At 36.8% G+C, this 25479-nt stretch overlaps 1 protein-coding gene across 2 annotated transcripts in view; it reads left to right on the forward strand.

The window, feature by feature from the left end:
- ADAMTSL1 (ADAMTS like 1) overlaps nt 1–25479 on the forward strand; it is a 1221418-nt gene that overhangs the window by 355232 nt on the left and 840707 nt on the right. The gene's annotated exons all lie outside the window — the stretch shown is intronic.

Raw genomic sequence — 25479 nt, forward strand, 5'->3', positions numbered from 1 at the left:
GTACAGTGTCTCTTCTACTTATTCTTAGAAACTTTTAAGTGCAATCGCTAATTCTGACATAAGGTGGTGGCTGACTTTTTAACAAATTTAAAGTGGTTTGGATGGTATTTTCTGATACTCATAAGAGGGAAACAAAGTGATAAGACAGAGTGATAGACTGTATGGAACATCTTTTTCACTTTTCCTCTGACTGCCAAACCTAAAGCATTTCACTAGAGTGTTAAAGTTTGCTTGGGAGATCATATGGAGATTTACATTAATAGTGTTTTCTCTGAGTCTTAACATGGCATAGCAATAATTTGAATTAGTGAAGGAAAAATGAGATCGGTATGTAAAATTCGAGGTGTTTTAAGGATCTGTGGAAAGTGTGTTTCTTTGATGGTAGTTTAGAGCGTCACCCTAGGTTCTTCTTCTAGCGTTTGCCCTTCTTCCGTAGCCAGTTAACAGCGTCAGGTTGAGCCTAATGTAAAGTTTCGAGACCTCCTTTGAATCTGGAGAGGTGGCAGTCTTTGACTATGTGGGTCATAGTCTGTCTGTAGCCGCAGGGGCAGTTCGGGTCGTCTCTGGCTCCCCAGCAATGGAACATAGCGGTGCACCGGCCATGGCCTGTTCGATAACAATTGAGGAGGGCCCAATCATAACGTGCTAGGTCAAAGCCGGGTTGACGCTTGCAGGGGTCTGTGATGAGGTGTTTGTTCTTTACCTCAGCTGACTGCCAACTCTGTTTCCAAGAGTCTGGAACAGAGAAGTTCAGTGTAGGCGTAGGAGACCAGATTGGATGACGAGACATCAAGCGTTGGACAGGGTGTATGTATGTCACCGTAGGTAAAATGGACTCTCAAGTGAAGGGAAATGGTACAGTTGACTGGAGTTGTCAAAGAGTAGGTTCTTTGTTTGCAAATCACTTGTGATTGGGATTTTGTTGTGAAAATTGGATTGATGACTTCTGAAAATAATAACTGTGATTGTTCTTGGTGGTAAGCATGTGTTCAGAACCAGTTATACTGGAATCAGCAGAGGCTTGTATGCACAAGCCAGTGTATTTCTTGTTAACATACAAACTGATAGGTTCCCAGAAAATAATATCATAAAATGCACACAGAGCAAATACAAAAATGACTTTCATTATACCCCTACTACATTGCCTCTTCACAGATTTCTCTGTCAGGAGGTTGTTTTTTGCATATTTATGTCATAAAATCTCTCCTAGAAATTTAGCAAATTTGCTGTCAGTGACCATTTTAGGTGTTACCTCTTATTATTTACATACTTCTCAAAGTTTGTGTCCCAGTTTGGGCTAGATGAGTAATGAAAGTTGCCAGAGTTGGTATAATGAATTTTCCTATGGTTCATCTGAATACATTCTTTTTCTCAGTAGACTTTTAAATGAAAACATTAATTTTAAACTTTTCATAAAGGTTTTATTTTAGTGTGTATGTATGTGAGAGGGGAGGTAGGGGCCACCTACTATGGTACATACATATTGTCAACTAAATTTTGTCACTCTTTCCAAGGAAATGAACTCTGTCTTATAAATAAATTTTTTGTTTTGTCCCATTTGATGTTGTGCAAAAGCTGAAATATGTTTTTTTTGTGATTTTGTTATGTAAAGTTTTGAAAAATCATTCTGTATGTATTATACATATATCTATATTATACATATTATAATATATAGATATATGTATATATACATTTTATAGACATGTTTAATTATTACATAATTTGTACAATAAAGGAAATTTAAGGGGCTGGGTGGTGGCACACCTGGTTGGACCCATGTGTTACAATGTGTGAGGACCCAGGTTCCAGTCCCCAATCCCCACCTGCAGGGGTAAAGCTTCACAAGTGGTGAAGCAGGGCTGCTGGTGTCTCTCTGTCTCTTTTTCTCTCTGTTTCCCCTCTCCTGTCAATTTCTCTCTGTCTCTATCCAATAAATAAATAAATATAATAAATTTTTAAAAGGAAATTCAATATGAGATACTTATGAACATGAAGGAATAGTCATAGCAGTGAAGCTGACAGTAATGTTTGTCACTAGACAAGTCTTGAAGGGTATCATAAATATTATTATTACTTAAGATGACTTTTATTTACCTAATAGACTAGAGTGCTACTAAATTACCATAAACATACTGAGATTATAAGTGAGTTATTACAAGAATTTAACCTGGCAGAGGATTTGCCTACTCACACAAACAATCAGAACTGGGGTTGCAAAATATAATTATGGTGAAAGAAAACACCAAAGGTTCTTAAATATCAGGAGCTAATGAATCTCCAATAAGTTTATGATGTTTTAACTATTTCATTGAAAGATATGGTTATCAAAGGACTTCATTTTTGGCCTACAGTATATGTGACTTTAAAAGTGTGTCTTTATTTTTGAAAGACATTAAAAGATGAATCACTATAATCTCTGTGTTTGTCTAAGGGAAATAATTCAAATATGAATTGCTACTTGAGTTAACTAGAAATGTGGCAATCACTTTGGTTCTCTCTCTCTCTCTCTCTTTTTGTGGGCTTCTGCTACATTAAGAGGAGGATCTATAGCAGAGTAGGAAATCAGCAAGAATACTTCCTGGTAGAGGTCACTAAAACCACTTCATAAAGGCAGGTGGATGAGAGAAGAGAAGTGATTGAGCAACATAATCTGTTTATACAATTCTCCCTGCTTTAAAGCAAATCTTCCATAATATCCCAATGGTTTTTATGCATATGTCACTCCCTCTACCAGATATGTAACTGTGCTTCTTGAGTTCTCAGCCCATGCCTCTTTTCATCTCCAAAGTAGCAACCCTGCAATGACAGATGATACATACTTAGTTGTGTTCATGTCTGATACTCTGAGATTAGCTTCTTTTCTTTTTTCCTTTTAAGTGTGGTTCCAGGGAATGAACTCTTTGCTCCACCCAGGAGTGAACCCAGAATATTGTGTATATCACCATTCTTGAAATCCTAGCCCAATATTTTTTATTCTCTGTTTCAGAGCAAGAATGTATTATAGTGTGAGAGAAAGAGGAGGAAGGGTAAGACTAAGAGAGTCAAGCCATCCAGGGAGCTTTCCCTGGTGCTTCTGTGTAATGTTGAAACTTGAATCTGGGGCCTGACATGTATTTTACCAGGTGAGCTTTCTCGCCAGTCCCTAGTATCTTATATTGAAAACACATTTGTTGAAAACAGGAAAGTGACTCAGTAGGCAGAAGATAAGACTTGCAAGCTGGAGGCCATAGGTTTGATTTTTCTCCACCACATTTGTCAAAATGTTCTGTTCTCTCATTTGATAAATAAATATTATCTTATAAGAAAACACTTTGAAAATTCTGTGATAGACTATGTGTGAAAAAGGCCTTTTAGATATGTAACCCTCCTAGATGTGAGATATTATTGTTAAAATGATAGGAATTAGCTTAATTTTTAGTGAATTGATGAATTTGAGGTTCTATTGCATGATATCCTTTGAAGTATATATTCAGTAGGTTTAAATGGAATACTTGCTAACTGGAAATATGTACAGTTGTGGAAGTAACACATACATTTTCAATATGTTTATTATAATTTGGATGACTGTTTAAGTGCTGGGAATACCTCACCACACTCCTGGATAAAATGTGTGCAGTCTTCTTTCTAGGTCTTCACTGTTTCTTTAAAAAATATGTACGTTTTTATTTTACTTTTGCTTTTAATTTTTTTAAATTGCCTTTATTTATTATTGGATAGAGACAACCAGAATTTGAGAGGGAATGGGAAGATAGAGAGGGACAGAGACAGAGAGACACCTGCAGCTGTGTTTCACCACTTGTGAAGCTTTCCCTCTGCAGGTGGGGACCAGGGCCTTGAACCAGGATCCTTGTGCATTGTAACATGTGTGCTCAACCAGGTTCACCACCACCCAAACCCCCCAAATATGTACATTATTAAGTTAGAGGTGGAGATATGGAGAGAAAGATTGGATTACTTCTCTGTTTTGGTGTATAGTGGTGTGGGGGCATTGAGCCTAAGGCTCTGGAACCTCCAGCATAGAAGTCCTTTTTGCATAACCATTATTCTGTCTCCTTCACCATAGTTTTTAGTTTTTCTTAATCCACCCCCCCTTTTGTATTTCAAATGATGTATAAAATCCAGGATAGTCTGATTTATCTAACTTGTAGGCATTTTAGCTAAAAGCTCAGTTTTCCATTGACTCTTAAGTGAGTATTTTTACAAACTCTGCTCCTCAACTAGAACTGGAGCTCTGCTTCCCCAGAGACCTACCCTACTAGGGAAAGGGAGAGGCAGACTGGGAGTATGGACCGACCAATCAACATCCATATTCAGCGGGGAAGCAATTACAGAAGCCAGACCTTCCACTTTCTGCATCCCACAATGACCCTGGGTCCATGCTCCCAGAGGGATAGAGAATGGGAAAGCTATCAGGGGAGGGAGTGGGATATGGAGATTGGGTGGTGGGAATTGTGTGGAGTTGTACCCCTCCTACCCTATGGATTTATTAATTTATCCTTTCTTAAATAAAAAAATAAAATAAAATAAAATAAAGAACTTTTTGCTAAGAATTGACTTCCATATGTATAAAGTCTTTCTAGTTAGCATCCTCTTAAAGGACTAATTCCATTCAGGACACATTGAAAAGAAACTTAAAAGTGAGCCATTTTTCTAGAATTCACAGCAGGCAGCTAAGCTTCTAATCATTGCCTAAAAGGCTACATGTATGTGATTTGCCCTATTTGCAGAAAAAAGCAGATGTTTGGCAAAGACTGTTACTCATTATTGAAATTGTCTAGGAACAGATCATGAGTTGGTTTGGTTTGTCAGCTGGATACAAATTCAGGATAACAGTTAACATGAAATTCATTACAGAATGGGATTTTCTTCAGTATGTAATTAGTGTAAACCTCATTTGCCTATAGCTTTGTGGTTCACAAAGTGGCTATTTAAACCACTATTATAGCTTGGGAGAAAAGAAGGTATTTAAATATTTATCCCAATTGAGGCTTACTTATTCCTTTCAGTGACTGGTAAAATAGAGGTGTCCTTTGTGAACTTGAGATGAGTTTTTAGAAGGGGATCCGCAAAATTGCCCATCTTTAATGACAGGGTGTGATAAAAATACTTTATTTTTTGGTCAGGTCAGTAATTTTCTGAAGCTCAACCCAAACAAAAATAATTACGCATTAAAACACACATTTCTTTTTAAAAGTAACTTTTTTTTTCTCTGTTAGTTGTGGGAGGTGAGAAAACTGGTGAGGTCAAGTATTAGTTCTATGAACTGAAAAATTAGGCCTATCAACATGGTATATACACATCATATGCATAGTCATATATGTATATAATATACATACATAGGTATATATTTATATAAAATGGAGTGTAACTATTTCCACATGTTCTCAAGGTGTTTAACAGACCCTTCCAAAGGGAATGAAACATTAAAATTTAGCTGCTAACATCTGATAGAATAACTTAATTTGCTTAATTTTACATCTAAATTGACTATTATTTTAGAATATTTAGTGGCCTTAAATACAAGCAGTAGTAAAATGTCAAGGGCAACTACTCACTTTACTCTTTCTGAACATATTCCTATTTGATTTTACTCAGTACCCTTATGACAGAATTAACTTTTCCTAAGGCAAAAGGTTGGTGTGTTTGCTCCTAATTATTAGGGGGATGGGAGAAGGGGATGAGAAAGAGTAGATAGCATAATGGTTATGCAAAGAGACTCAAATACCTGAGGCTCTGAAGTCCCAGGTTCAGTTTTTTTCACTATTCTGAACCAGAGCTGAGCAGTATTCTGGTAACAAGAAAAAAGAAAAAAAAAATTGTGGAATAAAGAGGAGGAATTAACACACTTAATTGCAATGATCCGCATACAAAAAATGCTCATAAGCTTTATAATCCTTATTGACTAGTGGCTGTTGCATTTTCTCTTAGCATATTATATACAAAGATAATAGGTGCAGTATTTTTTTTTTCAGTTCTTCCTTATCTCCAGTTAATTTCTTTCTTTTCTCTTTCTCTCTCTCTCTCTCTTTTTTTTTTTTTTTTGCCTCCATGGTTATTGCTGGGGTTCTGTGCTTCCACCACAAATTCACTGCTCATGGAGGCTATTTCCCCTTTTTGTTGACCTTGTTGTTTGTTGTTGCTGTTACTATTGTTGTCATTGCTGTCATTGGATAGGACAGAGAGAAATCAAGAAAAGTGGGGAAGGCAGAGAGGGGGAGAGAAAGATAGACACCTGCAGACCTGCTTCACTGCCTTTGAAATGACCCCCCCTGCAGGTGGGGAGCCCAGGGCGCAAACCCAGATCCTTATGCCAGTCCTTATGCTTTGCACCATGTGCACTTAATGCACTGTGCCACTGCCATGCCCCCAGATGCAATAATTTTGAAGGAGCCAGGTATCTTTAAATGTGCATTCCTGTTCAGTCTCTGACCCTTAGCAGAATTATTATGGCTATAAATTGAATTGGCTACCAGAAGTACTTCTTGGAAAAATATGCTTCTATTAAGAAGATTAAGATTTATCTCATAGTAGTTTTGTTACTTTGAGTTATATGTTAAAATGTAGTGTTGCAAACAAAAGTTAGAATAGCTTCAAAAAAGTATATGTATATCATTAAAACATAAAACTATGGATATATGTACCAAAGATATTTTTGCTCTTCTAAATTAGTAACCTGTATCATTTTCACTTTTCTGTGGAAAGAGCAGAGAGAGCTTGAAGATCAGATATTCATCAAGCCACTTACTCAGAGACTTAAGCAGGTTGCTCAGAAAATCTCACACTAGGCATAATAGCTCCATTTTTTTTTTTTAATTTTTAGTAGCAACCACTTGGAAATTTAATTTTTGAAAGATATCACTAACAAATGTAACAAAAACATGTGAGCTTAGGTCTTAAAGAGGTACAGAACTTCAGTGGATTTTCAATGAATAGCTCAAAGATTGGGGCCAGGAAATAGCTCACCTTTACCAGGTATAGGAAGCTGAGTTTGAGCACTTGGACACTGCATGGAAGCACTAGGCAAACATGAAATATGAATGCAGTAGTACTGTGGTGTCTCTCCTTTCCTCCCTCTCTGTCTCTCAACCTTTATCTGTAGAAAGAAAGACCTGTCCCGGATAGTGGAATCTTGCAAGCTCAAGAATAAAGTCCTGTTGGCAAAAAAAAGCAAAGAAAAAAGAGACTAAGAATTTGGTGAGCTCTTTATATATTTTGGTTATTAGCCTGTTGTCTGATGTACGGCATGTAAAGATATTCTCCCATCCTGTGGGAGGTCCTTTTGTTTGGGTGGTGGTTTCTTTTGCTATGCAGAAGCTTTTTAATTTGATGGAATCCCACTGGTTTATTTTTGATTTAGTCTCCTTTTAATTGGATTCGTTTCATTGAAGATGTCTTTAAAATTTGTATGGAAACGAGTTCTGCCAATACTTTCCTCTAAGTATTTGATAGTTTCTGGACTATTATCTGAGTCCTTGATCCATCTGTAATTTGCTTTTATGTTTGGTGAAATATAGTGGTTCAATTTAATTCTTCTGAATTTTTTCCAACAGCTTTTTTGAAGAGACTCTTCTTTCCTCATTTAATAGTCTGGGCACCTTTGTCAAAGATTAGATGTCCATAGGTGTAGGGGGCTTATTTCTGGGCTCTCAGTTCTATTCCACTGACCACTGTGTCTATGTTCCAGTTTTAATTACAATGGCCCTATAAAACAATATGAGATCTGGGAGTGTGATGCCTCCAGTTCTGTTCTTTCTTCTCAAGATTGGTTTGGCAATTCTAGGTCCTTTCTGATTCCAGATAAATATTTGTAGTTTTTGTTCAGGTCTCCTAAAAACTTAAATGGGATCTTAATGGGGATTTCATTAAATTTTATATGACTCAGGATAGTATATTCATTTTGATTATGTTAATTCTTCCAACCCATGAACATGGAAGATCTTTCCACTTCTTTGTGTCTTTTTTTTCTATTTCCTTGAATAATGAGTCAATTTTCAGTATATAAGTTTTTCACTTCTTTTGTTAGGTTTACTCCTAGATATTGTTTTTGCTTTTATATTAAAAGGGATTGATTACTGCATTTCTTCTTCTGCTAACTTAGTGTTTGCATAGAGGAATGTCACTGACTTTTTTATGTTAAAAATACATATATAGTGCATAATAATGGGAAAGATAGCATAATGATTATGATTATTATGCAATAAGACTTTCATGCCCAAGGCCCCAAAGGCCTAGCTTCAATACTCCACCAACATAGGGCAGAACTGAGAAGCGCTCTGGTTTTTTGTGTCTTTTTCTCTCATTAAAATAAAACAAATTATATATATGAAAGTATTCATATAGTATTTTAATAACACCTATATTGTGTTTTTTAAGTTTGCATTAAATGGCTAATAATTTATATTCACTGAACTTTTTTATGATTGCAATATTCTTAAATATAATAAAAAATTAATAATAAAACATAATAAAATTTTAAAGATAATGTCTGGCAAATAATCACAAAATAAATACTGTTTTTATTAGCAGTGATTGAACTAGCAGTTACTGAAACATAAAACATCAAGTGACAAAAATCAGTTTCCAAGATTTAATATACATACACTATTCACATTTTTACTTTACAGTATAACGAAGGAGTTGTCACATATATGACAGAAGAACATAAGATCATGGGACTTTCTATCAGTTCATGAACTGCAACTTTAGTAAATAATGTCAGAATGATTAATCTCAGCATTTTAGAAGGGTGACTACTTTTTTAATACTTGACCTTTGGAATTAAGTGAAAAGATATCCTTTAAGAAAAAACATAATATATTTTTGTCCAGTTTTATGTCCTATCTGTTGTTTATGTCTGTTGTCCACTATTTGCTATGATTTTATCATTTACTCCAAGCACAAATAGATATCAAGAGTAATCATTTAAAAGACACAAAAAGTAATAAAATCTGAGCACTCAAAATTCCCACTGTTATGCAAGCATATTTCTCGGGCTGAGGAACTTCTCATATGAGAAACATGATTCTGCTAATATTTTTAACACTAGAAATACATCAATGATATGTATGTATTTAAACCTACTTTGAAAGCACATTTTCAGGTTTTAATTCTTTTTATAAAAAAATATATACAAGTTTTAATTCTGATGTCTTTATAAGAGAGAACTTTGTCAGCAATGGTGAAAATCTAATATTAAAAAATATTCATTGACATGAACTCAACTTTGTGCCTTTAAGCAAACCCATGGGATAGTGTTCAATTACAGTTGCCCTGAAATAGACAAGGATACTCTAAAATGAAGTATCTTAAGTAAAAAAAAAAAAAAATCTAAGTTTAGTGAATATTTGCTGCTTATCTTTGGAATTTTCCTAGTCCATATGAACTAAATTTACAGACTGATTCACATAGTACACCGAAGAATAATTTACTGCTTTTGTATTATATCATTACTATAAAAACCTAATCCAGGGTCGGGCGGTAGAGCAGCTGGTTAAATGCACATGTCGCAAAGTGCAAGGACCAGGTATAAGGATTCGGATTTGAGCCCCTGGCTCCCTACCTGCAGGGGTGGGTCGCTTCACAAGTGGTAAAGCAGGTCTGCAGGTGTCTGTCTTTATCTCCCATTCTTTGTCTCCCCTCCTCTCTTGATTTCTCTCTGTCCTATACAACAACAATAACAATAAATACAACAAGGGCAACAAAATAGGAAAAATGGCCTCCAGAAGTAGTGGATTCATAGTGTAGGCACCGAGTCCCAGAGATAACCCTGGAGGATAAAACAGACAAACAAATAAAAAAACCCTAATTCAGAGACCAGTAGTTAGAATAGCTATAGAATATACCTTGTTATGTCTAGTCTTCAGGTTTGAGCCTCAAAACACATGGGAGCATTATAGCAACAGGGCAAGCTCCTCAGAGGATAGGGCAATGCTATAGTGTCTCTTCCTCTTTCTTCCTGTCTCTTTGTAATGGAAATAATTATATATGAGGTGGCATCCTAAGAGGTGGAGTGATGCATGCATAAGAGTCTAGCAACACACACACACACACACACACACACACACACACACACACATACACGCTATAAAATAATTTTCTAAGGGGTTCTTTAGTTATTTATAAGGGAGTGCTGAAACTAATAACCTGGCTGATAAGTTTGTTGTTTATTTATTTAGCTAGTTAGTTTAATGTATGTAATAATGCCGAACTATCTATGCAACCCAATTCAAATTCTATGTATTTCAGAAAGAAGAGAGGCTACAGCACTATTTCATCTTTCACAGACTTCTCTTTGGTGCTGTCCATGGGCTTATTGCGTGATAAGATATATATTGTACCAGCTGAGAATTCAGTCCCCTCTGTGATGAGTTTATATGTTTATCTATAATAGACCATTCATCAATCAGTTGTGTTTGGAGGCACTGTACATTAGCATCAATGGCAGATACAGAGCAATGATTTCAGACTCTAGTAGTAGCTTGTTAGAGTTGATTGATATCAAGCATTCACATAAAGAGGTGCTGTGTAAAGTGGTCAAAGGACAGTCTGATAGAATCATGTGACAAAGAGTCTAAATTATACCACTGGAGAAGATACTGTGGACTGAGAGCAAAGACAAGATACTTCTTTGATACCACATGATTTCTTAGCATTTAGTTTTTAATCTAACACGGTTAGAAATGATTGTTTTAGAGTAGGGGCTGTTTCAGAGTATGTAGAAATTTAGGCCTTTAAACTGAGATTGTGATTGGGTTGACCAACAGAAACAAAATATTCAAGAAACAGTGTTAGTATAATATTGAATAGACATAATCTCTAAATGTTGACTTAAGAATTGTGTACGCTATTTTACCTTTGTCAGTATTAACATTTCAGCATGAAGAGTAATATTACATTTTTGCCCAACTTAATGCTTTTATAATTACTTAATAGAATGTTTTGAGAAGAAGAAATTAAAATGTTCTGGATTACTCTCAGTCCTACCGTTCTGTACTTCAAATAATGCAATTAACAATAGTATAGGGGGCTGGGTGGCGGTGTACCTGGTTGAGTGCACACACTACAATGCACAAGGACCCAGGTTCAAGCCCCCATTCCCCACCTGCAGAGAGAAAACTTCATGACTGGTGAAGCAGAGCTGCAGGTTTCTCTCTGTCTCTCTTCCTGTCTCCCCATTCCTCTCTATTTCTGGCTATCTCTATCCAATAGAAATAAAGATAATTTTTTAAAAAACTAGTTTAAATTTTTTAGTTGGTAATTGAACTTTTATAATTGCTACCCAGTTAAATTCTTATATGGAGTCTGGACTTCACACACACACACAATTTCAGTATTCTAGCCCATTTTTCCATTCATAGACAGAGAGGGAGAGACATCATAACACTGGAATTTTTCTTGATACCACAGAACCAGCCATATGGTGCCAGGGCTCAAACCTGGCCAAGGCATGTGCCCTGCCTGATGAGCTCTCTTTTCAGCTTAAGTTAAACTTTATGTCAGAACCAATTATGTTCCTGGACTCAGGTATTTTTATTTGTTTATTTTGTTGTTTATTTTTTATTGGGTAGAGACAGAGAGACATCAAAAGGGAATATGGAGGTAGAGGGAAAGAGAAGAAAAGACATGACATGTGTAGCACTGACTCACCACTTGTGAAGCCTTATCCCTGCAAGTGTCGACCTGGGGCTTGAACCCATTCCTTGCACATTGCAAGGTGTGTGCTCAGCCAGGTGTGCCACCTCCTGGTCCTCAGGTGAAATAATATATTTTTTTAATATTATAGGATTAAATTGTTCATGTTTGTAACAAACACAAACTAATTAAATACTATGACTGGGGGGAGTTGTTTTATATTTAACTATTTCTTGCCAGTCACATGATTATTAAGTCACATGATTATTGACCACTGTTGTGAGTCAGACAGCCTTAAGTGCTCTTGGCATATTTTTTTTTAACATTCAAAATAAATATATGAAACAAAAATGATCCCCATTTGATGAATGAGGAAACTGAGGCATAGGAAGGTCCATTAACTTGCTTAAATCACTATGTCAGCAATTGTGTGTTTTCTACCATTACACAGTGCAGCTTCCCAAGATAATTAGTGGCTGATTCCTGGTTGGTTTAGAATGGTAATAGGCTTGAGTAAGTGGGAAAAGCTGTCTCTTCAGTAAATCATTTATATTACCCACCAGTTAATTGGAGACAGGCATTAAGAGAAGAAATTAGTTCCACTCCACAGTTGCCAGACTGAGCCATGCATTGCTTCCAATGGGGGGAAAGGAGGCAGCCAGAGAACATTTTCTAATTGAGATTGTAGAGGAAATTGCTCTTGAAATGACTGTTAACAACTATATTGAAAAAGTATTTGATACAATTTTGTTAACTGACAAAGCACAATTCTGAAGTGAATTTTGCCATTGTAATTCATTCACAAAGCAACCAACTTTGCAGTTGATCTGAGCTTGCTCTACAGTAGGCTCTGTGATATCTATGTAAAATTTCCTGGTGGTTAGGGGCCTACAGTGGCTCATCCTTGTATGTGTGCAGTCCCAGTTTGAGTCTCAGTACTACACTGTTGGATCCGTGCCGTGATCCCTCTTTCTTCCTAAAAATATCAATCTTTTTTTTTTTCAAAGAACATAAAGAAGTGATTTGTGAAAAGATTTAAAAACAAAAAGATTTATCTCATGACAACTACTCACATATTATCAAGTCCCATCCTGCAAACCTTAGAAATGTCTCAAACTTTGTACGACAGGATTGAATGCCTTTCAAGATTTTTGTCATAAAAATATCAAGCAAGAACATTATGGGACCTAGTTTTAAATATGTTTGCATTTCTCTTTTTCCCAATTCAGAAGGGTTCTTGCAACCCACCTAATCAAAACTTGATACAAACAAGTACCTCTAAGGAATTAACTTTTCAGCTCTCAGAGTTATACATGGCTTCTACTGCAGTATAGAACCATTTGACAAGATATTAATGTCTTAAACTCTTCAAGATATATATGTCCAGTCAATGGTCAATTTTGTGGACTTTTAAACTCCCTGCGAACTGCCTTTGGAAAGTGTTTTTTTTTCCAATGCTACCTCTATCAAATATTATTCAATACATCATTTTCAACAAGTAAGTCAAATAAGCATATTAGTTGATTGTTACATTTAAACAGGCTGTTAAATGATCTGCAGTTTGGCAGCTCGCCCAATTAAAGGCTGTCATAATGAATCTATCTACAAGAAGCATGAGCCTAGTTGGGTTTCAAGTGAAATGTATGTTTTCATATAAATAACCTTTGAGGGGATCCATCACTACAAACTGTAGAATGTGATACAATAGTCACAGAAGCTCAGCAAATGAAGTGCAGCATAGCCTTCCAGCTAGGTCATGTATTAATCACAATGGGTTAGTGTCAGCTTTAGTTTTCAAATTCCAGTGAGTACGAAGACAGCTTATTTTCATAAAGATATCATGATGTGTATGTGTGTGTATTTTAAGTGGAATGTTATATGAATGAGTTATGCCTGTCCAACCAACTCTTCTTAATCCTTGACCATTTAAATGGAAAATCCATCTAAGCCTACTTCATTCTGGGGAAGTCACTTTTCAGTGGGGGAGATTAGGAACTGTCATTACAAGCAGCACACACTCTTACACTTGAAACAGAGAGCTGTTATTACGCTTGTCTGTATCTTATCCCCTTTTTTTTATTTACACCAGAGTGGCAATTTCAACTAGTTTTCAAGCCAAGATTTTATTGATTGTTCCCAAACAGGGACATGATTCAGCTATTTATAAGATAAAAAATATATATCTTCTGGTCTTGAGTCTAGCTATAACATTCTTCAAATCCAAACCCATTAAATTCATCATGGGGTCCTGTTGAGAAATTACAAATGTCATTAGAAACTGGACCAAAAAGATTTTATTGCATCTTAATGTTTAAAATATTTCATTTTATTTAATTTTTCCTAACTCACTTCTTCAGTTTAGCAAACTGTTTCTTATCTATATTCATAACTTCCATGGCAAAACTGGAAAGAGTAGTTCTGACTACCCACCACTGGGTGGAACTGTGTTTTGAAATTCTGAAACAATGGATTGTGCTGGTCTAGCCAGCCCAAGGGCAAATGATCCTACTTCTTGTCTTATTAACCTGCTTGCAGGTGTCAAAATAATCCACATTTCCACATGAAATCTGGGCCAATGTTATAAGAAGATGAAAATTATCCTCTGGTAATTGTTTTTACAGTGGGAAAGAGGACAGAAAAGGACTCCAAAAGAAATATCTAATTCAAATATTTCTACTGGAAAGTGCCAGTTGGAGACTGGGTTCTTTGAAGAATGTTTATGAACAGACCTTGATACTTTGACTGAATGGCTTCTGGCCAGGTAGTCATCTGATCTATGGGCTAAGAAGGAAAAAGAAATTTGCTTGTGTACTTGCCCCCTCTCCCATACACCCTCAGAAAATTTCTAGTAGGAACTTCTTTTGATACACTTCATAGGTCTGTAGTTTTGTCTTTTACCAGGACTGTCATCCCTCAAGGTTGAGGAAGGAGAATACTGAATTGACTGGGAGCCTCAGAAAGCATGGTGGAAAGACTCGTGACTTCTCTGGCAACAGAAGACATCAATAAAAGTGTCTAATACCTAGAGACATTTACCAATAAAAAATGTGTCATCATTTCCAGAGACAGAAACCTTACTTATGGAAGTCTAATAGGTACAAACCAGGCCTGGAGAAAGTGGGTCATGACAGTCACTTTTAGCTGAGTGTTGGAGCCCTAAAGCACAATAAATCTCTTTCAAGACTCCAGCTTTAGCAGCAAGGCTTCTTTGTTAAAAATCTAATTACTAACTTTAAAATGTGGTTTCCAGCACAGAGCATCAACTTCCATGAAGTTTCTGGCCTTCTTAAAAAGATGTCACTTAAGACTGCAAATAATGTTGTGACTGGCATCTGTTCACAGAGGTCTTTGTAAAGCTTATTTATTCCTGAGGCTCATCTTATTTCTTGAAATATTTGATTATGACCCACATTCCCTCTTCATTTATTTTATTTTATTTTTTTTTTTAAAAAAACTAATTTGTTTGCTTATTTATTTTTGGATAGAAACAGTGAGAAGATGGGGAAGAAGTGGAGATAGTGAGGGAGAGAGACTTGTGCAGCATCCCTTCACTTCTCACAAACTTTCCCCTGTGCAGGTGGGTACCAGTGGTGTGAACCAGGGTCCTTGCATACTGTGATGCATGAGCCCAACCAAATGCATCACCATCTGGCCCCTCTCTCTTCATTTCTTGAAGTTATAAGACAATATTGTACGTGAGGCTTTGAAAGAAGAGAGTAATAAACAGGATTTGGGATCCTGCATGGGAAACTTTATTGTTTTAATCCTAAGTGTATAGTTGATTCCATGATAAATGTAATGAAGCTCTACTTAGAATGAAGTAAACTGGTCATTTGAGTCATAATGTTGTACATTTATGACTTAGTCTTTCTCGATGTGGTGTACTGTTGATTATCTTTTTTTTTTCTCATCTTGCTGCCTTTGTACTTAAATCACTGGTTTAATATGTCTAACAGGGAATAATCGATAGTTATTGCAGCCCTTTCTACTATCATGCTATTTCCAGTTCTATGTGTTAAGAAATCATTAGTAGTCATTTATTAAGATCTGTATCCTCAGACATTAGTTATTATTGTTATTAAAAGCATTACTAGAGGGCTGGGGAGATAGCATAATGGCTATGCAAAAGGACTTTCCTGCCTGAGGTACCAATGGCCCCAGGTTCAATTCCCACCATATGTAAGAGCTGTGTAATGCTCTGGTAAAATAAAATAAGATAAAAGTACTGAACAAAAACATTGCCAGTTGTACCATATCAAGAAGGTGACATTCTATGCATAGTTGCTCCTTGGCTCTAGAAAAGAACTGCTTATGTTTCAAGTGCACAGCAAGGTGCTGTTGGATAGACAGAGTGAAACTGAGAGAGAAGGTGGAGATAGTGAGAGAGACACTTAACAGCAATACTTAATCATTTGTGAAGTTTCCCCTTACAGGTGGGAACTGGGTTTTGAACAAAGGACTTCGCATACTGTCATTGTAACATGTATGCTAAACCAGATGTACCACTACCCAGCCCCTTAAAAACAAAATTATGCTTTCTATGATCCTGAAGTTCCCTGTTGATCCTTTCCTATTCTCCTTCTTCTTCTTCTTTTTCTTCTTCTCTTCCTCCTCTTCTTCTTCCCCCTTCTCTTCCTCTTACCCTCCTCTTCCTCTTCTTCCTCCTCACCTTTCTCCTCCTCTTCCCTTCTCCTCCTTTCCCTCCTCCTCCTCTCCCTCTTTCTTCTTCTCTTTCAGAATCCAAGAAACATTAGCAACCTCTATAATGCCCAATATGGAAAAATTCCTGAACATGCCCCTCTGAAAATTCATCTGGATTACTTGGTATAATATGACTTGAAATGTCAGGATTTTTTCCCCTTTTACTAAAAGGCATAGTAGTTTATCATATAGTTGCTTAGAGTTTAAGCAAAAAAAAAAATGATTTCTTAAGAAAAGTTTGATCCTGCAATGAGTTCAGCACATTGGTTTTGTTAAGAAAATGTTTGGCAGGGAATCTATTTGGGAATACTCTGAGCAATCAGTTTGATGATTTAACCATGTACCTTCTAGCATGTCTACTGTGTTGGATGAAGTTAAGTTACATCTGGTTAAGGAGAGCATGTTTCATTATGCTAAGTTACTTTCATCATTCATTTATTAGCCTTTTTATGTATTCTCCTGATATTCTCTCATTAATAAAAAATAAATGTCAAATTGGATCTTGCTAGACATTTTGGAAGGATTCTAAAAACATTCTTTCTTCAATTTTTTCTGCCCAACTTTTCCCACCACAAAATATATAAGATCGTGCCCTTAGAAGAAACAATAGATTCAAAAACTTTTTATCTGCTTTTATTGAGATAAGAACAAAAATTTATGGGATTAGCTCAGGGATCCATCTGTATAATATTAATAAAATAGTAGGGGATGGGTATTTTATCCCATCTATATTTATAAATGTAAGAGCATGAGGTTAGGATCTTGATGATATCTATTTAGATGATGATCTTGTGACCAATCTTTATAATGTTGGACATGTTATCAAGATTGTATTGGTTGGTTTCTTTATTTGTAAAAGGCATGATAATTTCTATCTTTGTCTTTTCTTTAACATAATCATTGCCAGGTTACAGTAAGAAAAGGTACATGTACTTCCTAGCTAGTTAATGCTCCCTTTCTTTCTATTCTTTTTATTTTATCTTTCTTTTTTTATATATATATATATATATATATATATATATATTGCTGGATAGAGACAACCAGAAATTGAGAGAGAAGGAGGTGATAGAGAGGAAGAGAGACAGAGAGACATCTGCAGCCCTGGTTCACCACTTGTGAAGCTTTCCCCCTGTAGGTGGGGACTGGGTCCTCAAACCCCGGTCCTTGCACCTTGTAACATGTGCACTCAACCAGGTGCTCCGCCACCTGGCCCCCTTTCTATACTTTTTATGTTCCACTTATTACTGTATAGTCTTTTTAAAAGTAAAACCATGACTTAAATACAATATGAAATGAGAAGTGTTAAAGATTTCATTCTCCTGTAAAAATAATATAGCTGATTTAGAAGACAATTCAACACACACACACACACATACACACACACACACACACTTAGGCAGTTAGTCAGGCTGAGCTGAATTTGTCAACTGATGCAAAACTAGTCAGTATCTACTGATAATAGTTTATTACATATTCACTGAAATCCACTTGCATTTCTGTGGTAAATACCTGTTTGCATTCCAAACACTTTCCTGCAACTTCTAGTGCTAAAAATAGAGAATGAATTGTACAGATAACCCAAAAAGACACACTATATAGGATACTCAGTAGTATTTTTGCCCATCTTACACTCTTTTATAGTTTGATCTAATACCCTGTTCCTTTAATATTAAATGAGTGCCTTGCCCAACACTGCAGCAATCAAGTCAGAAGTAAATCTGCCACACAAATTCAAGAGACAGGTATTAGTGGAAGGCAAATAAATTTTTACTTTGTGAAAAATGTTGTGAAGGAAAGATGAAAGACAATAATTATCAGAACAAGGGGAACAAAGGAGCAAAAAAGGTCTGAGGGAGTGATATTTAAGCCAAATTTAGATTGAGCCTGGATTGACTGGCCAGTGAGAGGAAGACATCTGGGTTCAGAGATCAGCCCTAGTTGAATCAACCTCTGAACTACAGAGCTAAAAATTGGCATACTGCATGGTGGCTCCAAATCTTTAAAACTATTTTGTATATCTGTTTATTCAAATCAGTGGTGACTCTAATTTTTTTTGTTCCTAAATGTCTTCAACTACTTAAAAAAACAAAAACAAACAAACGAAAAACAACCATGATGTCCTTTCACCTAAAATTTAGGTCAGGTTTTTGAAAGCCTTTTGTAGTCATGATCTCACAAACAAAAAAAAATACCAGGTCAAACTAAACATTGAGACAATTGATACCTTACTTATCAGTTACATCAAACAGCAAGTTTATCCTGCTGGTTTTGAGGAAGTCTGGAGTAGTCAGATTGAAGTACAATTTAAACTGTTATTATAATCACTTGGTACAATGTCTCTTTGTCATTTTATTTGCAAATACATTTGCAAATTGTCAGTCTTTATAAAATATGCATGCATATCCAGAGTACAAAAGGTTGCTAAATTATATACTTCCTGTACTAAGTAGTTAGAGTTTGAGCTGACTCCCATATAAGAGCAAGACAACTCTCACTCTTGAGTGACTTTTACCTCAGTGATGTGGACTAAACTGCTCAAACAGTGTTAAACTAGGTGAAATATTCTTCAACACACACACACACACACACACACACACACACACACACACACACAACATTGAGCCGTAACACTAAAAGAGTTGGGTGACAGAATGACATCCCAATGTCATAGTTTAGATTTGTAACTAATGATTCTAAATCAAATTACCTGAACTTGAGATATAATCTTAATAGCATCTCCTATATTTATGCTAATAGTTTTTTTTTGAGATGTCAATCCTGTCTGTCTTAAAATGATTCAATACTTAAACATTTGCAGACATTTTAAAATGTAAATGAATATTTGATATTTTGGGATATATTCTTCCCACTCACAATACCAAAAGTGTATTAATCTACATGGTATGAAGATGCACACACCCTCCCCTACTGTCCCTTTGATTTCTTTAGAATCTATTTAATATCTTCTTTCACCTGGTTTGAAGATAAACAAATAAATATATAGTTTCAGTAATATTTTTATACTTTCTCTTCTTGCTTGTTTTTGTCAAGTAAAATATACACATCAGTTTTTCACTGGATTCTTGATAATAGCAGATGTCAGGCAAAATCCCATGCTACTGTTGCAAACTGTCAGCGCCCTCTGGTGGTATCTTCCCCTCAGAAACTTGAAAATGTGAAAGTTTTGCTCTTTGAGAAGATGCTGAAAAAGAGATTGAAGCAAGAACTTCTAGATACAGCAATTTTAGAACAGAGAACTTACCTCTTGCCACTAAATACTTGCAACTAGAAAATGAGAACATTCCACACCCACTTCTTTGAACTCTTTTGAGTCCAACCATATTCATTACGTTTTGCATGGACTTCAACGTTTCTAAGATTACACTATAGGATCACCCAGGCTAGGAAGTTGTATCAGAGAGAAGGGGAGTTTTATGTTCAACAAAGTTTAATTTTAACTTTTAAAATATATATTTAGATAATGTTTATGACATTTACAGTCACATGAGACACTGAGTGATATGTATAATGGTGATATATCATATATATGTGTTATATAGCTATTTTTCATGGTTATGCCACATTTCCTTACTCTGTAACTCATCCAATTAATCTTAAAGTTTTATTTATTTATTTTTGTTTTGTATATTTATTTATTTGTTTATTTATTTCCCTTTTGTTTATCTTGTTTTTTATTGTTGTAGTTATTATTGTTGTTGTTATTGATGTCATCCTTGTTAGATAGGACAGAGAGAAATGGAGAGAGGAGGGGAAGACAGAGGGGAAGAGAATGATAGACACCTGCAGACCTGCTTCACCGGCTGTGAAGTGACTTCCCTGCAGGTGGGGAGCCGGGGGCTCGAACCGGGATCCTTACGCGGTCCTTGTGCTTTGAGCCACGTGCGCTTAACCCACTGCGCTACCACCCAACTCCCAATCTTAAAGGTTTAGTTAAAAATAATAAGCATAGCTATGCTCCAAATTATTACACGCGACATTCCAAAGTCAATTATGATTTATTAGGTTTTCAAAAAACTACTGAGGTCTGAAGGTATCTCTTTTCTCTTGCTTTTTATCTCCCTCATCCTTCTCAACTTCTCTCTGTTCTATCTAATAAAATGGGGGACAAAATGCACGTCGGGAGCAGTGGATTCCTAGTGCAGGCACTGAGTCCCATCAATAACCCTGGAGGGGGAAAAAATGGTGAGTTATGGTCTTTGCAAAACCTAATTTTAAATGTGTGTTGTCCCTCACCCTTTTGTGAAGGGTAGCTTGCTATTCTTGTTAGAAGAGTTTTATATTATTAAAAAAAAAGATATACCCAAATTTGATTGTTTTATTTGATAAGACTTAGAATTATTAACCATTTTAGAGAAATGGCTTTACTAAATGAAAAGAAACTGGAAAACAATTCAACAAAAGTGGCACTCTAACTAAAGGTATGAACACTGTGACAGATTTATATACAAGCTACCATAGGTCAAAGATAGTCTGGAATGAAAGATTTTAACAAATATTGCAGTGTGTAGCTCAGTGGTAGAGCACATGCTTTGTAATGTATTTGCACTTTTTTTTTTTATTTAAGAAAGGATTTATTAACAAAACCACAGGGTAGGAGGGGTACAATTCCACACAATTCCCACCACCCAATCTCCATATCCCACTTCCTCCCCTGATAGCTTTCCCATTCTCTATCCCTCTGGGAGCATGGACCCAGGGTCATTGTGGGTTGCAGAAGGTAGAAGGTCTGGCTTCTGTAATTGCTTCCCCGCTGAACATGGGCATTGACTGGTAGGTCCATACTCCCAGTCTGCCTCTCTCTTTCCCTAGTAGGGCGGGTCTCTGGGGACGTGGAGCTCCAGGACACATTGGTGGGGTCTTCAGTCTAGGGAAGCCTGGCCGGCATCCCGATGACATCTGGAACCTGGTGACTGAAAAGAGAGTTAACATACAAAGCCAAATAAATTGTTGAGCAATCACGGACCCAAAGCTTAGAATAGTGGAGAGGAAGTGTTAGGGGGATACTCACTGCAAACTCTAGTGTACTTCTGCTTTCAGGTATATATTTTGCAGTAGTTTATGGATACATGTGAACATATGCTCTCTCTCACAGAAACTGGGGTATATCTAGGTTTTGGGACTTTGTTAGAAAGTGAACCACCTGAGATGGAATTAGAGTATACTATGAAAGGAAAGGTCTCACCCGAGTAATGAAGCTGAAGGGTTGTCATTTCACATGTGAAGTCTCTGGACACAGTCTGAGGTGAAGCATGTTGAGGTGGCAATCGTTGTGTTGGGTATTTCCACTTTTTATCCTTATACTAGCTCATCACTGAACACTTGAAGAGGAAAAACCTTAAATGTTCATATGTGAATATGGTTTTTTGTTGATTGGTTTGCTACCATTGTTGTCACTGGAGCATGGTGACTGCAGGAGGACTTTATTTCTCCTTGTAGGATCAGTGGATTCATCATGTAGACAGACACTTAGTCCCAGCGATAACTCTGGTGGGGAGAAAAAATCAAACACATAGGGTATCTTAAATTTTGTTTCAAGTTATAAATTTTTGATAGTTTCTTTTTTAAAAATATTTGATTTATTTATTCACAAAAAAATGATAGGAGAGAGGGAGAGGGAGAGGGAGAGAGAGAGAGAGAACCAGACATCACTCTGGTGCTGCCAGGGATTGGACTTGGAACCTCAAGCTTGAGAATCCAATGCTCTATCCAGAGTGCCACCTCCAGGTCCACACATTTTTGATAGTTTCTATAATAATTCTACCTAAATTAAAATGAATAAAATGATCTGAGAATTTTAATTATGTAAGAGAGATGATCTAACTACCTAGAGTGTGACTTAGAGGAAGACTGTAGGACTTGAATATGTGAGAACAAATTTTGATCCCTGGGATTACATATGCTGGAGTTGTGTTGTGTTCCTCTCTCTCTCTCTCTCTCTCTCTCTCTCTCTCTCTCTCTCCCTCTCCCTCTCCCTCTCCCTCTCCCTCTCCCTCTCCCTCTCCCTCTCCCTTTCTCTCTTCCTCCTCCCTCTCTCTGTTTCTCTCTTTCACCCTCATTCTCTCTCCCTCTGCCTCCTCTGTTCTTCCCTCCCCATATACATAAATATATGTATATATATTTATTTGTATATATAAAATAACAGTAAAGATCTGATTTAGCATTACTGTCAATATAAGAATATTTGTAGAAATATTAATTATGACAGCCACTATCATAAAAATCAAGGCCAGGAAATTTACATTTATTAAAATAAATAAAACACATGCACAGTTATAATTACATTGATGCCTCTCATTCATTCATTCATTGGGAGGAAACACAAATGTTTACTGTTTCCAATTTTGGTGTCATAGGGATTTACTAATAGAGAACACAATTTTATTTATTTTTAAAATTTTTATTATCTTTATTTATTTGATAGAAACAGCCGGGAATCAAGAGGAAGGGAGACATAGAGAAGGAGAGAGACAAAGAGATACCTGCAACACTACTTCATCACTTCTGAAGCTTTCCTCCTACAAATGGGACTGTGGGCTTGAACCCAGGTCCTTCCGCATTTTAATATGTGCACTCAACGAGGTGCACCACCACCTGGCCCCCTGCACTATTTTATTTAATCAGATTAATTTATATTCTTTTAAAAATTATCTTATTTTAATAAATGAGAGAGGGGGGGAGAGGAGAGGGAGAGGGAGAGGGAGAGGGAGAGGGAGAGGGAGAGGGAGAGGGAGAGGGAGAGGGAGAGGGAGAGGGAGAGGCAGGCCAGAGCACTGCTCAGCTCTGGTTTATGGTGGTTCTGGGGACTGAGCCTGAGACCTTAGAGCCTTAGGCATAAAAGTCTTTTACAGAATCATTATGATCTCTCCCCAGCCCTATTTAAATTATTTTAGCTTTTGATTTGTGTGAATGCTGTGTGTTTTCTTCCTGCTCTTGCAATGCTGGAATTGACCTGCAGAGGGAGTTTGTGAAAATGACATCAAGAGGGGCACCTACACTGTCTCTTCCTACAGAGAATTTTGGGATAGCCTTCCTCATAGGCCAGCAGCCTGTGAGCTACCAAGAGAGATGTTACAGTTCCAATTTTTCAAAATGCTTCCTTATTACAATTGAATTTTTATCTCTTTGTCTAAAACTGTATTACTTGTAATTACTTGTGTTTATAACTTTTTGATTTTTTAAAAATATTATTTATGTCTAAAAAGGAAACACTGAAAAAAACATAGGATAAGAGGGGTACAACTCCACACAATTCCCACCACCAGAGCTTCATATCCCATCCCCTCCATTGATAGCTTTCCTATTCTTTAACCTTCTGAGAGTATGGACCCAAGGTCATTATGTGATGCAGAAGGTGGAAGGTCTGGCTTCTGTAATTGCTTCCCTGCTGAACATGGGCATTGACAGGGCAATCCATATTCCCAGCCTGTCTCTCTCTTTCCCTAGTGGAGTGGGGTTCTGGGGAATCGGAGCTCCAGGACACATTGGTGGGGTCGTCTGTCCAGGCAAGTCTGGTCAGCATCATGCTAGCATCTGGAACCTGGTGGCTAAAAAGAGAGTTAACATATAAAGCCAAACAAGTTGTTGACTAATCATGAACATAAAGGCTGGAGTAGTGCAGATGAAGAATTGGGGGGGGGGGATAGATAGATAGATAGATAGATAGTAGGCATATTTTAGTTATATTCCAAGGGGCCTGTGGCTATACTAGTTTTGTTTGTTTGTTTGTTTTTTCCCTAAGCCTGAAATCTGATATGCAGGTGGATCCTAGTTATTGTCTGGGGAGATGATGTCATGGCTGGAAGAAGGACCAGAAAGCTGGATGTGGGAAGAGAGAAGCTCCCAAATATGGGAAAGGTATATAAATGTTGTTAACTATAAACCCCATCAATTTGATTTGGTCTAGGGCCCGTAATCAGCTTAGGAGCCTATGTGACCTCTGCATCCCTGTAGATCTGACCTTATATTCTCTGGTCATCAGTAGGAACATTCTAAGCTACCCCAATATCAGGACCCATCTTCCTCAGGTATAGCATAGAGTATGTTGTCCAGCCTCCCTTCAGAGGATGGAACATTCTCTACCGTTGTTGATCCAAGTTGAGTGCAAGGTCCTCTGGGGGTTCACATAGGGGTCTGTTTTGTTGTTCCTGATACAGATGACCTGTAACAATGGAGAGAGGTATTTATTCGATGTCTAGGCCCATAAAATCTGTTTGGGAATCTCAGGACTCCCCAGCTGATGGGGTGGCCTGATAGTGACTAAACAGTCATCCTTAAAGTATGCCAGTCTCTTACCCTTATTCAGCTTTTGCAGTCCTTGTTTTGTTAAGGATAGCTTGGGAGAGAGTGAGGGAAGTATAATAGGAAATAGGTGAGGAGGATATCTAAGCCTCAGCAGACACTATTTCATTAGGAACTTCATACTGACTCACTGTAGACTAGTCTGTACTTTTGTTTTCAGGTGTATATTTTGCCTTAATTTATGGGAACTAGTCTATATCTAGGATTTGAGATTTTGTTGTGAAGTGAACTACCTGGAATGGAATTAGAGAATCCTATGAAAGGAAAGGTCTCACCCGAGTGATGAGGGTAAAAGGTTGACATTCCATGCCTGACATCTCTAAACACTGAAGTGAATCATACTGAGGCGGTACTCGTTGCGTTGATTAGGGTGGGATCAGCAGGTGCAATATCATTTGGTATGAATTGAGAGAAGCATGCAGGACAGTGAGCCCCACTCTAGAGGTTCCAGGACTGGAGAAATATAGGCTCTATAGAGGAAGCGGGAGGTTCTTGCTGTCTTAGGGTTAAGATGAAAATAGATAGTTATTGCTATAATCATATTATTTGGCAATTGGGTTAACTTTGAAAAATCCCTTTATTAGGAGTTGTTGTATCATACACAACATCACCATAATTTATGTCCTTTGATATTATTTGTATATAGCTGTGCCACTGATTGTTTCTGTTCTCCCTGGTCTAAGCTTTTAAAAGAGTCAACATATCAAAGACTTAGCCTATGTACTAAAAAGACTCAGTCTGTGCTTTAAAAAGTTTGGGACATTCAATCAATTTTCCACTCTCATATTAATTAAATGTTAATTAAATAGTGATTTATTGTTGTTTTTT

The sequence above is a fragment of the Erinaceus europaeus genome, chromosome 10, assembly GCF_950295315.1.
Source record: "Erinaceus europaeus chromosome 10, mEriEur2.1, whole genome shotgun sequence".
In the NCBI taxonomy this organism is placed as follows: Eukaryota; Metazoa; Chordata; class Mammalia; order Eulipotyphla; family Erinaceidae; genus Erinaceus; species Erinaceus europaeus.